Source organism: Molossus molossus, unplaced genomic scaffold (assembly GCF_014108415.1).
Source record: "Molossus molossus isolate mMolMol1 unplaced genomic scaffold, mMolMol1.p scaffold_m16_p_3, whole genome shotgun sequence".
Lineage (NCBI taxonomy): Eukaryota > Metazoa > Chordata > Mammalia > Chiroptera > Molossidae > Molossus > Molossus molossus.
Genome location: NW_023425366.1, coordinates 93,044,090 through 93,059,785, shown reverse-complemented (window position 1 = coordinate 93,059,785; position 15,696 = coordinate 93,044,090). Strand labels below are relative to the sequence as shown.

The 15,696-nt window shown below is 42.5% G+C and overlaps 1 protein-coding gene across 1 annotated transcript in view; it reads left to right on the top strand.

Moving 5' to 3' along the window:
* The first annotated feature begins 4,451 nt into the window (after positions 1–4,451).
* The window catches only part of MARCHF3 (membrane associated ring-CH-type finger 3), a 134,962-nt gene continuing 123,717 nt past the window's right edge, over positions 4,452–15,696 (top strand). The window contains exon 1 of the mRNA XM_036280663.1: positions 4,452–4,644. The gene's annotated coding sequence lies outside the window, so the exon portion shown is untranslated. The remainder of the gene's footprint in view (positions 4,645–15,696) is intronic.

The window sequence follows — 15,696 nt, the reverse complement described above, 5'->3', positions numbered from 1 at the left end:
CCAACCACACGACCCCAACTGAGGCCTGGGACAAACTGCAACTGAGGTATGTGCCCTTAGCGAGAACCGAACCCAGGACTTTCTTGTCCACGGGCCGACACTCTAACAACTGAGCCAAACCGGCCAGGACCCCATCCATTTTTGTTATCATATTTTTATTTAGTTGAACTTGGGACAATATGACTCTCATATGGGGCAGTTGCATTGTCATCCGAATGCAATGAGATATCTGTTTTGTGAGTGGTATCACCCTGGTTGCAGATATTGTGCCAGAGTAATCTCTCCATTACAAAAATATTTTCTAGTTGTGGTGTAAACACCATATTTTAATTTGGCAAAAACACCTACCTGGTATTTTGTAACTTGAACAGCAATTAGTATTTCCAAGTACCTTATCATGAGTTATCTCTCCTACCTCTGTGAAGTTAATCAGAAATATCACTACAGTTTCACAGATGGAAAACTAAGGTAAGGGAAGGTTAATGGCTTGCTCAAGGTCTTAGAATGAACTCATAGCATAGCTGGTATTAGAATCTGCTGCTTCTGATTGCATTTCTTTCCTAAGATCTTTAGCTCAACCTGTTCAAATTCTGAATAATTTTCAAAGTGAATATATGTTGAGAAAGGTGGTAGAAATAGGAAAAGAAAAGCACTATTCAGTTAAGTAAAGCTTCCAAAACATTTGGAATCAAAGAATAAAAATTGTGAGGGCCCTTTTCTCCCATTTCCTTTATAGAATGAAAGGACAATAATCCAATGAGATTAAAATAAATAGAAATTGCAAGCATAAAGAGGGATTGTTCAGATCACACTATTTTCCAATTTCAACATAATTTTGTTCTCCTTTTCAGCAGTCAGTACAGCTATAAATGCCATGCCTTTGAAGTGCTTTGTAGCTATTATACTGTGTCCCCCTTAAACAGATAAACTCAGTGGACTTATTCTGCCATTGCTGTTTTATGGGTCAAAGACGCAAGGATATACAGAGGTTAAGTGACTGCTAGAAGCACTCACCATGGCTGCTACTCACATTAGAACCCAGGGCTCCTATCAGTCATGCCCTACTGAACTTTAGGTTTCAAAATTTTGTTTTCCTGTCAGAGATAGGTAAGAGTGCCTGAAGGCCAATTTGCTCACTATGTACAAAGGGACCAGCCCTGCTTTCATGGTCCCTCCTCGATGTTATTCCTAAGCCATTCCACAAAAATTGCTAATCCTTTAAGGGTAAAAAAATTCCTTTGGGATAACAGGTAAAACAAAACATGACTTTCACATCCAGATTCCCATAGTTTTTCCCTTTGTTTCACACAGATAGGACTATATTGAGCTCTTGGAGAAGCAACAGATCTCATTTTCCCTTGTAGAATATGGGGATGGCCCAAACTCAAGAGATTGTCAGGGGGACTGGCAACCAAAGGAATAAGTCTGTGTCCCAGTGATAAGCTCTTGTAAAACACCAATTACAACAGAAGATAGTGTGGAAATACGAACTCAATCTAGTCGTGCTCTGTCTTTTCCATGTCATCCACTTTATAAGAGACAATGAGACCAGTTACTTATCCAAGAGCCCATACACATTCATGTCTACAGTCGTCCCTTGCCGCTTTGTGCTTCGACTTTCCTCGGCTTCACTCTACCGCGGTTTTATCAAATATAGTATAGCATTTGAAAAACCGCCATAGAGTGAAGCCGTGAAAGTCGAAGCGCAAAGTGGCAAGGGACGACTGTATATAAATACGGAATCCTACTTGGCGGAATTTCATTTATTGCGGTAGAGTCTGGAACTGATTAACCATGATAAATGAGGGCTGACTGTATGTGAAACAAACAGAAAACTTTGGAAATTGAGGCATGAAAGTTACTTGTTTAGTTATAGCTTCTTTCATAAAAAGAAACTTCAGCCCTGGTTGGTTAGAGTGTTGTCCCAATACGCCAAAGTTGTCGGTTTGATTCCCAGTCAGGGCACATACAAGAATCAATGAATGCATAAATAAGTAGAACAACAAATTGCTGTTTTTCTCTCTCTCTCTCTCAATACATTTTTTTAAAGGTCCTATTTTTTTTTTCATAATCTCATAGAAATACTGTACTATAGCAAGTACATTGAACAGCCAGTGTTTGGGTCCTATTACCAAGGTGATTTTTAAAATAATCATTGGTATCTGTAAAAAACCTTCATAGAATATTAATATGATAAAAACGGATGGCAAACTTATTCTCTAGTTATATCCAGGAGTGGAAGAAAAAAGCCAAGAAATGTATTTTTCCCTTCACCCCCAAACCTGACCTGGGCAGAGACCTGGTATATATTTAATTCATGTGGTCTACATCTAATTTCTTGTTGACAAAGGCCATTCTCCCAGGCCACTCAGCACTAAGCAACTGTTGGAACTGAATGATCTACCTTGCCTGTACCAGTCATTTGATTCACTGGATGAGGGTTTAAATTTGCACAATTTCTGCATCACTAATCAAACTTCCAGGGCCTACTAAAAACTGTCCAGACTCTGATTTTTTTTTTCTTTCTTTATTGATGTTAGAGAGAGAGAGGAAGGGAGAGAGAGATAGAAACATAGATGAGAGAGAACATTGATTGGCCACCTCCTGCATGCTCCTCACTGATGATCAGACCCACAATCTGGGCATGTGCACTGACCAGGAATTGAACTGGTAACCTCTTGGTGCATGGGTCAATGCTCAACCACTGAGCCACACCAGCCGGGTGACTCTGATTTTCTTGACCTTTTGACAGCCTGCCCTATTTATGGACCTTTCCCCTATTGAGACAGGGAGCTGAGGAGACACAATTTGAAATACAATCCAAACCAGAGCTCACCTTCAGAGCTGCAGCCTTCCCTGTTGGAAGGGACCATTTCACTCCATTTTAGCCAGGTGCTGTTTGTCTTTTTTCTTGCCAATGACCCTCATCAGAACCTGCACATGAGAGGTGAGTTATAATGCAGGCAGGTCCTTATAGGGGCCAGGCAGCCACTGAAATAAATACCTGTGGAGATCCATATTCCCTCACACATATTTCCTGAATAGTTACCCACACTGAAGGTGTGTGTCAGGACACCAGGAAGCTGGCTTGACCCTTTTCCTGCCATGTATACCTTCATTTCACTAACATTGGTTGGGTGTCTACCTATGGAAGATGCGGTTCCAGGCACACCGAGGCCACTACCCATCCACAGCTTACAGTTCAGGGCTTACTAACAGCCTATGCTTCAGATTGGAAAGCAACAGCCAACCCTTTGCTTTTTTACTATACCCACAGCCCCGTTGGGTGCTGCAGCCACAAACTTTAAAACCAGCTCAAGGGCTGAACTCACAAGGCTTCTTCGGGGTTGCTCAGCGGCAACTGACCCGCGGAGCTCAGACGCCCCGCACACCCGCCACCACGGAGGTCTCTGAGTTAGGTGCGGGGACTCTCGAAGGGAAAGGGAGGCGAACGTGTAGAGTGGAACAGATGTGACGCTCGGAGGCGTTCCTGCCTTCGAAGATGGGCAGTTCTGGCCCCTCGGGTGGACCGAAGCAGTAGGAGCCACCCTGCGGATGCCAGTCCCGCAGGACCTCTGGACCCGAAGCAAGGTCTTGCGGGTGGAAGGAGGGTCTTGCGGGTGGCATCGAGTGCCCGAGCCTCCCTTTAGCCCCGAGGGACGAGAGTGCCGGGCGCCTTGTGTCGAGAAGGGAACCTGGGTGCCTGGTGAGGTCCCCGCTGCCGGCGGTGTGGCGGGCAGGCGTGTGGAGGGACGTGTAATGAACTTGAGGTGTCGGAGTTTTGTTTCGGGGATAACCACCAGACCTCAATGGGAATGTTTTCCGGGGAGCCCGCAGCTCCCAGTTCCGAGCCCAGGCCTTCACGGGTGGCTGGGTGACCCGGCCCGGGACTCACCCTCTTTGGGTGTTGGTTTCCCCGGACTGCTGGGGCTGCTTTGAAGCCGCCAAGTTCCGCGCCTCCTGCAGGCGCCAGGTGTGGGTGTTGTCTAGTCGGTCTGGGCCGCGCTGCGGTTGGGTTTCTCGCAACACAGCGAAAAGATTCACGGAGGCTCCGGGCCTTTCTCAACCTTCCGAGCCGCCACTGGCCTCCGGAGGGACCGGGGTCCAGCCACTTCCCTCAGAGGGACCTGGGTCCAGCCACAGCCGCACCCACCCCCACTACCCAGGCCCTTTACCACAACCAACTTGCCAGCCGCCCGGGGTCTGCCCTCCAGTCCTCGGCTGCGGCGATTGGGCCGTGGCGGCGGGGCGGAGTCCCGGGCTCAGCACCGCCCTCTGCCTCCCCTGGCCCTGGCGCCACTGCGATTGGCTGCGGGATCCACCAGTCTCGGGTTGGGGCGTCCCGCCCTGCGGGCCGACCCTAGGCTGGCCCCGCCCCCCGGCCGGTCCCGCCTCCCTCTGGAGCCGGGTCTCCTCAGCCCCCGCGGTCCGTCCGCCTCATTCGCTGAGCAGGTCCATGAATTGTCAGAGCGCTCTGGGGGCTGCTGAGCCGGGCGGCCGCCGGGCTTGTCTTCGTTCTGAGGTGCCTGCCTGAGCCGATCTGCCCCGGTCCGCTAGGGCGACAGCAGTCACTGTTTCGGGGCAACTTGGGAATCAAGACCCGCAGCAGAGGCGTTGGTTTTCGATCGGGACTCGGCGACCAGGGTGAGTGCTCGGCGCGCAGGCGAGCGGCTCCTCTCGGAGCTGTTCGCGAGCTGGGGACTGGACGCGTCCTGCGCGTTGGTCCGTCCGTCCGGGGGTGGCCGCTGTGGGCCGGTCGGGGCTGGGAGGGATTTACTGGGTGCCAGAATCCCGACTCCCGAACTTCTTGTTTTGGAGCGTCGCAACTCGCCCGGGACGCGACTCCGCGTTTCCGCGAACTTGGCGCGTTGTAATTGTCGCCGTGAGGTGGGCCCAGGGGCGCGTCCCTTGGCTCCCTGCGGCGGCGCGACACGCCGGCCTGGGTGGCCTCTGTGCCCAGGTGCCTAGGTGGCTTGCCGACGGGGTGGTGCGGCGTGACAAGCCCGCATCCGCTTCTGATCTGTAGCCCCAGCTGATCGTCGGGTTGCGGTGGGTCTCCAGCGGTCGGAGAACTTCAGCGACCGGCCCGGTTCTGTAGCTGGGGCTTCAGGGCTTTGCAGTGTTTGAAAGGAAAGGACAGTGCGGATATTAAACTTTGGGGAGTAATTACTTGCTACTGGCACTTGAATCCGCATCCCTCGCGAGGTGCTCAGACTCGACAGCACCTGCAAGGTGTGTCGGAAGACGTCGTTAGGACCAGGGGGCAGCTACTGTCTGCCCCGGTGCCCAGAGCCCCGAGAATACCAGACCAGATCGCGAAAAGAGCCACCAGGCTGGTCGGTGTTGGCTTGAGCACCTTGTGTTTAAGTGATGAAGTTGTGACAGGAACTGACAACAGGATTTAAGGTTAAACCTGACACTTGTGACTCAGTCGGGGACAGACTTTTTTTTTTTTTCTTTTTAAACCCTAATAAGGAGTAAAAGCAGCTAGTTTTTCTGAGGGCAGTTACATACATGTGTTTTATATTATGTGTGGACTAAACAGAATTGAATACAATATTTCCTTGCAATTCTTATGTGATGTGAAAAAGAGCTAATTGAGAGTACTTGGGTTGGAGACTCGGGTCTGGAATTTGGGGATATTTTGATCTTTGAAAATACATAAAAATGTTCAGATATATAGCTATCCATGTGTGTACATGCATATGTAGATGTGCATATGTGTGTATGTACATGCGTGTGTGTATAAAATAGATAGGTGAATGGAGTAGAAATATATGGAGAAGGAAGCAACCTTGAACTTCCCTTGGGTGGTGAGATGGACCCTCTGATCTGTGGGGTGTATAATGAGTGTGTGTAAGCATGTCTGGATCTGCCTGGTCTGTCTGGGTCAGTGTATGTCCATGAACTTTACAAGCATTCAGTTCAATATCACTTGGTGCAGATTCCACGTTCCTATTTTACAGCCCAGCAGCCGCCAGCTGGCCCATCTGTTAAAACATAACATGTACACTTCAGTGGGAGCCCTAGGATGGAGCGTGGGTAGGGGACAACCCTTAGTAGAGACAACGTGCTACAAATAAAGCCTGCCTCTCAAGTTCTATTTCCATTCAGTGTTCAGCCTCAACGAATATGTGATTTGGGCGAGGAAGAAAAAGAGTGTTTGACTCTTCAGAAACGGCAAACCACATTTTGCAAAATAATTATAGACGTGATTTGGGAAAGGGAAGTTTATGAGAGAAAAAATAAAATCCTTCTAGAAAAGAAATGTGACGCTTGTCACATCACCATGCAACATTGGTTTACGGCTTTGCAGTAGCATGTATTTCAGAAACTGTGTTTTTGTTTTGTGGTTTTTGCTTCTTAAGAGAATGCATTACAACTGAATTGTTTTGCACCCCCCCAAAAAAAATCCTTAATAGAAGTAAACAAAGCTTTATTGCAGAGGCTATTTAATCTATTAGAGTTAAAACTGCCTTACTAATTCTAATGAAACATGTTTTTAGGAATTTATAACTTTGATATAAATTCATAATCAGCCTAATCACTAGTTGCAATGGTTTACAATTTATAGTTTAAAAAATAATAAAAAATAAACCTTTATCACAGAAATTCTGATGAGTAAAAGGATAAGGGAGGGGTTTAACAGTTTAATAAGTTCCTGTAGCCAAATGACTGATATTTAAAAAAATTATAAATTCCTCTAATAGCATACTTATTTTTGGTGACAAAATAAAGGCAATATTTCTTTGTGAACCATAGTTGATATTTTCCCAATAGTGTTATACTCATAATTATATTTTAATAATGGTATCCATTATATGTTGCAGAATAAACTGAAATGTTTCTTAAGAACTCATCACAAGAAGTATTGTTTTCATTTTTATAGTACTTAAACATTTTAGCGAAAATATGCAAATCCCTAATCTGTGAGTGTCTTTAAATTTCTAATGGACTACATAGACATAATAATTCTCCTGCCTTAATATGGATCATCCAAGTCAACTGGGTTGCTCCTTAGAAATTCATTTCATGCGTTGGATTCCAGTCGTTGGGATTTGAGTTTGAGGTGGGGCTTAGGAATCTGCTTTTTAACAAGCACCCCCAAGTGATTCTTGATATAAAAGAACAATATAGTCTGTCAGTTGATTTAACAAAATTTTTTTCAGAATTTCCAGGTGGCATTTACTGGCCTTGTGAAATTTATAAGTAATGCTTTAATTCTCTGTCCTCAACAATGGCACCTTTTGTCCTGTGTTCAGAAGTGTTTTTGGAAGCCTCAGCTATTTCTATTCCAGGTTAACCCCAATCCTACAGAAATCTGCCGGGAAAGCAAGGTAATTTAAGACGCTTTTCCCCAGTCTTAGTCCCTCCATTCTCTACTCCAAGTCCAGTGGGTCCCTGGGATGCTCCAGGATGACTTTGCCAGTCCTAACTTACGTTGCTGAGAATTTTTCCTTGGAAGGTAGAAGAATCCTAGCCCTTGAGAGCCACCTTTGACATTTTAAAGCTGTTCCAGGCTAGGGGTAATACTGACTTATCTGAGATTGAGGATCTTCTTGGCAAGCTGTAGCTGGTTTGCCTCTTCATCAGGAGTGTCCCAAGCCAACAGCCCAGAGGCTCAGGGAGTCTTATTTTCTGAACGTCACCTTTAAAGTATTTTGAGCTGTCCAGTTAATTTTCTCAGCATCAGAGAGTGATGGATTGTAAATTGATTGCCATCTCTCCTTACAAATCAGTATAAATTTAGATTTATTAATTATTGCCAATTTGTTTTTTTATGTATAGTTCGATACTGATGTTTGCATTCAGTTCTCCCATTTCATACTGGCATAATTCTCAGTTTAAGACTCCTAGGTAAGGTTTAAAAGAGAAAGGCTCTATGAGAAGTTGTTGCCATTCCCTCTTTCTACCATCCAAGCACCTTAAAAACAAAATGACTTCTCAGAGGTCAGCAGTGTCCCGAATATTTACTTCCCTGATGACAAAAGGATGTGGGTAGGCTGGGAAACTGAACTTGGATTGTTCCAGGCCACTGAATCATTACAGGAACTTTTACAGAGCAATTTCTGTCTTAAGGAGCACTTGACAGGCATGTTTATAGGTTGCTTATCTTAACAATCCTTTGAGTCTGACGATTTTCTCCCCCACTTTGTTACAGATGAGCAAACAGCAACCACAAAAGGATAATAATATTTAGATCCTATCTTTCATACCAATAACTGAAAAGTTAGCCTTGTGTTTTGAATTATTGTTATTTAGCATCCTGGTGAGATGATAAAGTTCTGCTTAGTCATTTATATCATCTACAGGTTTTTCTCTTTGAAGTTTTTTTTTTTTATTTTTTTTTATTGACTATGACCTTGGTGGTTAGTATAAAGCTAACCACCATATATGATCATTGGCTCAATGACCCTGACCTTAACCAGCCAGCCTTGACCCACAATGGCAAATAATTGCTAAAGGTCACAGAGTACAATGGCAGTAAAGCCTATATGTAGAATGTTTTTGACTAATATTTTAGACCTGTATTATTTGCCTGTTGAGTCATGCTCCTAATCATGTTTTTAGGCTGGCAGAATAGAGTTGCTTATATTTCACTTGACCAGCTTCTGAGTGATTGGATGGACCTAGAAAATTTTAAAAACCTAAGATATCATTTCAGCCCCTGATTATACAGTGGGGCCGATTTGTACCTAGTTAAAAACAGTAGAATGCTACTTTTCTTGAAACTGGGTCATAGGTCATTGCTGCTTCTAAGCAACAATTCTACAATTCTAGTTTTGTTTTGTCTTTTTGTTTCTGTTTTGGGTGGGTTTTGTTTGTTTTGACCATAGCATACTTGTGGCAAAAAGAATTTGACAAATTCTTTTCAAGTTTTGACCCTTCTTTACATATCCTTATTCCCATGGGAAAAAAAAGCTATTCATGAAAAATTCACTTTTCAAGTCCATCTGCCTTTGTTTGTTGGTTTAAATATTTTTATTGATTTTTAGAGAGAGAGGAAGGGAGAAGGGCAGAAAGAGAGAGAGAAGCATCAATGCTAGAGCACTGGCTCCTGCACGCCCCCTACCAGGGATCGCACGCACAACCAGGGAAAGTGCCCTTCCGGGAATGGAACTGGTAACCTTTTGGTGCACAGGACAACACCCAACCAACTGAGCCACACAGGGCAGGGCAGACTGCCCTTGTAACAGCTCCTAATGCTAAAGTTTAGCCCTAATTCTTCTCTAAAATTCTTCTTAAACTCCTACCTTCACTTTGTGGGGTTTTTTTTCTTTTGCGTCCAATAACATCTAATATAGAACAGGTATTGAAATGTAGAAGTTTTACATTAGCTTTAACTTTGTGGATTTAACTATAACAACAGTAAGAAAAAGTAGAAAGAAGGATAATATTAAAGTCATGTTGATAAGTGTATCACATTAGAGAATCCCAGCTTATAGTTTCCATGGGAAATTTAAGATCCAGATGAATGAAGTGATGGATGCACTCATCTGTGGCCCTACAGACACCCTTCTGCTACAGCCTGCGAAATATAACTAAAGACAGCATCCTGAGTTACAGAAGAAAAACAAATGTTAAGCACTGAGAAAAGACTTGGCAAAAAGTGAAGGTCAGGGGTGGAATGGGATGGGGAGAGTGATGGGAAAAAAAAAATACCTCCAGTAAAATGCCAGACAGGGTGGTAAGAAATTTATAGAGGTGCTGATGGTTTGGGCTTTCTTGGGGGCATTGATTCTGTTTTATATTGTCTTCACAACCCGCTTACCCTGCTTGCTTTAAATAATTTATTATAGCAGCAGGCCTTCCTCTGGTTAGTTTCTTCTTTATAACTTTTCCTTCTCATCTCTGGGTCTAATCAGGGGCATATATAATAGTGTGGCTGTTCTAGAGTACTTAGAAAAACCCATGATCAATATTACTATGATACATTATAAACCCATGGCTGTTCCTTTCTATTTTGCAGTGTTTTCCTCCCTGTTGTATCAACACAGTATCTATGTTTTAAACAATATTTTATTAATCTTTGCACAATGAGACTTCTGGGCTTATTCTTCTTGGCTGGAACTATCTTTTGAGCAATCCATCATCAGACTACCATTAATCTAATGATGTATTTATTGCTCACTATTGCAGCACTGGCAAGAAACCCAGTATAGTTCTAAAAATTTGATTAAAAAGAAATCAAGTTTTTGCAAGGCATAGCCATCCAATTATGGTAGCAGCTGCCAAGTATAGTTTATACTAAAACACACACACATAGTTTAAGTGAACAAACTGTGATCTTTTCAAAAACTTAAAACTTTTTACTATGAAATTAGAAGAACAACAAGATGCCTCATAATTGCGCTCCCCAACTCATCCAAAGGTGAGGTTTTTTGTTTTGGTTTGGTTTTTGGTTTTCCCAGATTATACCCCTAGATACTAAAATGGATAGTCATCTTTTTAATTGATAAGGTAATTTTAGTGATAAGAACTAGCTCCTAGTCCTTGAACGATCTTCTAGGTAACCATTAAAAATCAGAATTAACTTAAATTAAATAATAAAAAGTAATAGAGTATCTATCATGAGTAGCACCTCTTCTCCGCTTAGTGAACTCAAAATACAGTTCAAGTATTAGCACCTATGGGAAGCTTTTCCATGTCCCTCTTTGGCCTGCAGAGCCCTTACCCCCTGTAATCATCCCCTCTGGATAGGGATCCCCTCGAGGGCAGGGACCACACCTTTTATTTTATAGCTTCTCAAGAAAGGGTAGTCAAGAAATAGTTGCTAGGTGCACTAGAGGCTACAAAGAATTTCAAATGAACACTTGCAAGGCCTTAAAAGGATGTGGCAAAGATATTCAACAAAAGTATGAATGTTAGCAATAAAAATCCTAGTGCCAGACTTTCGACTTTACCACCAGTCTCAGGACACTTCATATAAGTATCATCTATTCCTGCCCCCTCTACTTCATTCCTGTCTTGCCTCCTCCTCTCACCACCTGCCTGTTGTGTCTTCTTTAAGAATATTTCCGCCCTGGCCAGTTTGGCTCAGCGGTTAGAGCGTTGGCCTGCGGTCCGGAGAGACCCGGGTTCGGTTCCCGCTAAGGGCACGTACTTCGGTTGCAGTTTGTCCCCGGCCCTGGTTGGTCGTGCGGGTGGCAGCCACTCGATGTGTCCCTTCACGTCGATGTTTCTCTCTCTCTCTCCCTTCCTCTCTCTCCCTCCCACTCTATCTGTACAAAAAATGGAAAAATATCCTCGGGTGAGGATGATAAAAAAAAAAAAAGAATATTTCCAACTCTTCCCCCAGTCTAGGCCATCTTCCCTGGTTCCCTTTTGTTCCTATACCCCTTGTCATATCTTGAAAAAGCAGCTGAACTATAGGCCCTCCTTTGGGACTTGGGATATCCTCTTCACTCTCATATCTTGTTTGTTTATTTGTTTGTTTGTTTTTCTCACTCTTATATCTTTTAATGTCTCAGATGACTTGGTTCCCTTCACCACCTAGTGGAGTTGACTAGCTTTGGCCATGGGAGGTTCCGGGGGCCTTGGAGGAACAAGATGATGCTGGGCCTAGAGGCTGCTGATATCCAAAGCTCAGCATGACGGGGAAACTACACATTTGTTACATGAAGCTTTTTAAAAATAATGATAATAATTCCAGCAGATTTTTGTTTCAGAGACTAACCTTCATGATATTTTTCATTTATAAATCTTCTTTTGTTCAAAAAGTGCCCCCTACATAGTCATTTTTATGACATGGTCTGATGACTTAAGTAAGCACCAGTTTTTACCTCAGAGGTGGGTTACTGAGGTCCAGGTAGAGTTTATGGATCAGCTGAATCAAGCATAACTGCCTGAGGTCGGGGCCATTAGGATAGCCCTTTGTTGTTAGATCTTCACAAACTCTAAATGACTGTCTCATCTGAGAGATTAAACCGCACTTAATATAGGTGCTTTCTTCTCATACCTGCCAAGAAAATATCATTAGAAAATTGAGTGATTACATCTAAAGTTATGTAGATGTTCAAAGTAATAGAGAAGATGGGCAACTCTAGATTAGGTCATGGTCTCGTACACCGGTTTCTTTTGGATCTTGTAAGTCAGAAGCAGCTGTCCCTGCAAATCCCAGGGCTTCTGCCTCTATGTAGGGGCTGGGACCTGGGAGGACTTGAGGAAGGCTCAGGTGAGGCAAACGTCTGTGGAACACACTGCTCCTCCCCTTCCCCGCAACCAACCAATGGAGGTTCTCTCTGTGGTGCCTTGCTTTACAATTTCTCATGTCTGCTTTTAGGTGTCTCACATACCAAATCTTCCTATTCGACTTTGTGAATATGTTACACAAACAGGAATTCTCACAGAATGTTCTCATCCTTAACCTTCTAAGTTTCCCTAATTTCTACTTGTCTCCTTCATTTAGCCCTACCCTCCAATAATGCTTTCCTTTCTTTGAGATTTTCTTTCCCTTCTGTTCAGGGAAGAACTCTACTTTATAAAAGCTCTGTTATAATCAGTATTACCCATTAATCTTATCCCTGTGGGAGTAACTGTACTTTTTAACAGGCTCAAAGGACTTTTCTACAGCATTCCAGTGTATTTTTTCTGATGCTAAGAAAAATATCACAATAATGCAGCTTCTTCTCTCCGTGATGTCACATGTTCTGACAGCCTTACACAGTGCAAAAATAATTAGCCTCACAAAACCTCAGTTTTTACCAGCCTTACCCATGCTTGCCAGTGACGCTTGCCAGTGACACTCGCCCTTACTTTCCTAATCACTCTTACCACCTCCTGTGTACTTTTTAATCATTAAGAAACAAGATCGCAAGTCTCTACTGGCAAAACATATTCATTACAACCAAGGAGAGGAAGCTTTCTACAAAAACCAAAGCAAGTACTCACAGAATAGGGAAAAGAAGGCCGCTGGGGCTACCTTGATTTCTTTAGAAACAGAACATGTGGATTGGTGCACCTTTTCTTGAGAAGTTCTTACCTTGTTGTTGTAACTAATCATAAATTACCTATGTTTCTTGTGAGGCTAGGTTATTGCCTTGTAGCTATTGTTAATAGCTGTCAACTTTTTCTTTCCCTTAAGAATTATTTCCAGTGAGTGAGTTTTAGTTTTTTTATCTTTTTTTTTTTTCAGAGAGGTTTGCCTATTTTATTTATTTGTTTTTAAATCCTCACCTGAGGATATTTTTTTTGTTGATTTTTAGATAGAGTGGAAGGGAGGGAAGGAGGAAGAAAGAGAGAAAAACATCAATGTGAGAGAAGCACATAGATTGGCTGCCTCCTGCACAACTTCAACCCAGGGCTGGGGATCGAACCTGCAACCGAGGTACATGCCCTTGACTGGAAATCAAATCCATGAGCCTTGAGTCCATGGGCCAATGCTCTAACCACTGAGAAAACCAGCCATGGCTCCTTTCGTTATTTTATTTAATTTTCATTTGTGGTGGTTCAGGTTTCTTTTCCAGATCTATCTCCTTAAGTTGGGTTGTTTCTAACCTCCAGATATTCTCCTACCACTTTCCTGCCCCTGACAACATCTCACAGTTAGATACCATCCTCATATTGAATGAATTTCCATTTTTGCTACAGATTAGTAATTAAGACACTAAGTGGAATTCTGATAGTGACCCTTTCAAGAGCTAAGGCACCATTTATATCCTGTTTTAATTATAGTCTCTTAGAAAATTTTCCCCTGTTATAATGTTCACCCCATTTTCTAAGTAATGTTTTTCAAATACTGTACTAAATTATGAAATCTGTGTGCATTACATTTTCTGCTCTCAATTATGTGCTAAATTTATAATTCTATAATTTTCTTGTAGGAAAATGCTTATAAGACTGGAATGGTTAATTTGGTTACCAGCCATACTGCTTTTTTGCTTATTGTGAGCCATTAGACATTTAGGTAATCTTTTCTTTTACTTCATTTCCAGCCCCCACAGCAGCTCCCCAAGCAGTAATTCCACTCCATCCCTTCCTTCCATGTTGTTATTATCTATGCTTTTAAAAAATAAGATGGATTTTTTTTTTTTTTTTTACTGATCCCTAATATTTTCAAGTTAAAATAATCCTACATAGCTGAAAAAAGAAAAAACTGCCATTGTCCTTTGATGATCATGGTATTTCCCCCTTCCTTTTCAGACATGTCTGTCTCCTGACTACAAATCACAATACTGCACCTCTTCTCTGGAGTGCTTCTGCCCCTTAATCCTCTTGTCCCAGTGGAATGTGAAGCTGCTTCTGCTTCCTTAACATCTACCCTGTGCCTGGAATCTGTGCTAGTCCTACGTGGTCTCTATTGAAATTCTTGTAATTGAATAAGGGCTCACAATGGTAGCCTTATGTGCTTCATTTAGGTCTTAGGGGGAAAGCAGGTGTCCTAGGCAAGGGGGAGGTGAAAGTCAAAGTTTTTAAACAGATAGGGAAAGCCAAAGACAGACCATTCGGTACCAGCTACCCATGCCAAAGTACCATCTTCTTGTTGTGATTTCTAGGGTGCTTTTCCCTTAGGCTTTTCTGGGTGACTATTCCAGTGTTGTCAATTAAAATATGTGTCAGCCCATATTCTAGGTTTGTTGGAGTTCTCTGAGCTAGAATCAGAAGTCCTAGTTTTATTCCTAGACTATCCCAGAGACAAAGAAATGAGTGATGTTGCTGAATGGAAATGTCCTGCTAGGAGACCTTCTGCACAAAATGCAAGACCCCAACTCAAATTAACCTTAACAGTAAGGGAAGTATACTATCCATGTGAGAAGTTGGGACAGGTGGCAGGATGGGTCAGTACCAAGTGGCACAATGTTATCATCAAGAATACAAGTTCCTTTTTTATATCTTTGCCTTTGTTGTCCTCAGGGACAAGTTCACCCTAAGAATGGCTATAATCATTCATATGTCACTTGCAATCATGTCAATATCTAGAGCACAGAAAATGAATACCTTCTTCCAGGGTCTCTTTTTGAACAATATGAAAACATTACTAAGAAGAATCCTTGAAGACCTCTCTTCCCATCTCATTGATCAGAACAGGATCACATGCCCATCTCTAAATTGGTCACTAGTGAGAAGATCAATCATCATTGCCTAAGGGGGAAAGAAGATGAATTTGAACAAAATGTGGGACTAAGGGGGCAAACTTAGTGACTATAAAATTCCCCTTATGACTGCTGTATAGTTTGTTGGTAGGTACCACGAACTACACGAGCTGCACATTACTGGACACAAAATGGTAAGGCTTGGTTGACAGGGAGAAAAAGCCACAATGAAGACTAATTAAGGGCAGAGAAATGAGCCAAGATCAATAATTATTCTGATTAGAACCACAATAAGTCCTAATGAATTTGAATGTACTAATTTATGTGTATTTTTACTCTATAAGTAGATGATCTTTATTGAATATAAAAGATTAAAATAATTTGCTTATTTTTCAATAATTCTGTATTTGTGATATGTTATTTTGCAGTATAGATCTATTTGAATAAATTTTTATTAACTTTATTTACATATCATAGCATTAACAATAATGATAATTACTAATGATTGTAACTGGCCATTATTTACTGAGTACCCTTTTATAAAGTAAGAATTTAGCATCCAAGAGGAGCTAGTAATTTGCTTAGGTCACATAACTACTGAGTGCATAAGCTAGGATTTAGAATCAGGTTCATCTATTCATGTCCTTTTCTTCTCTCTGTGGTT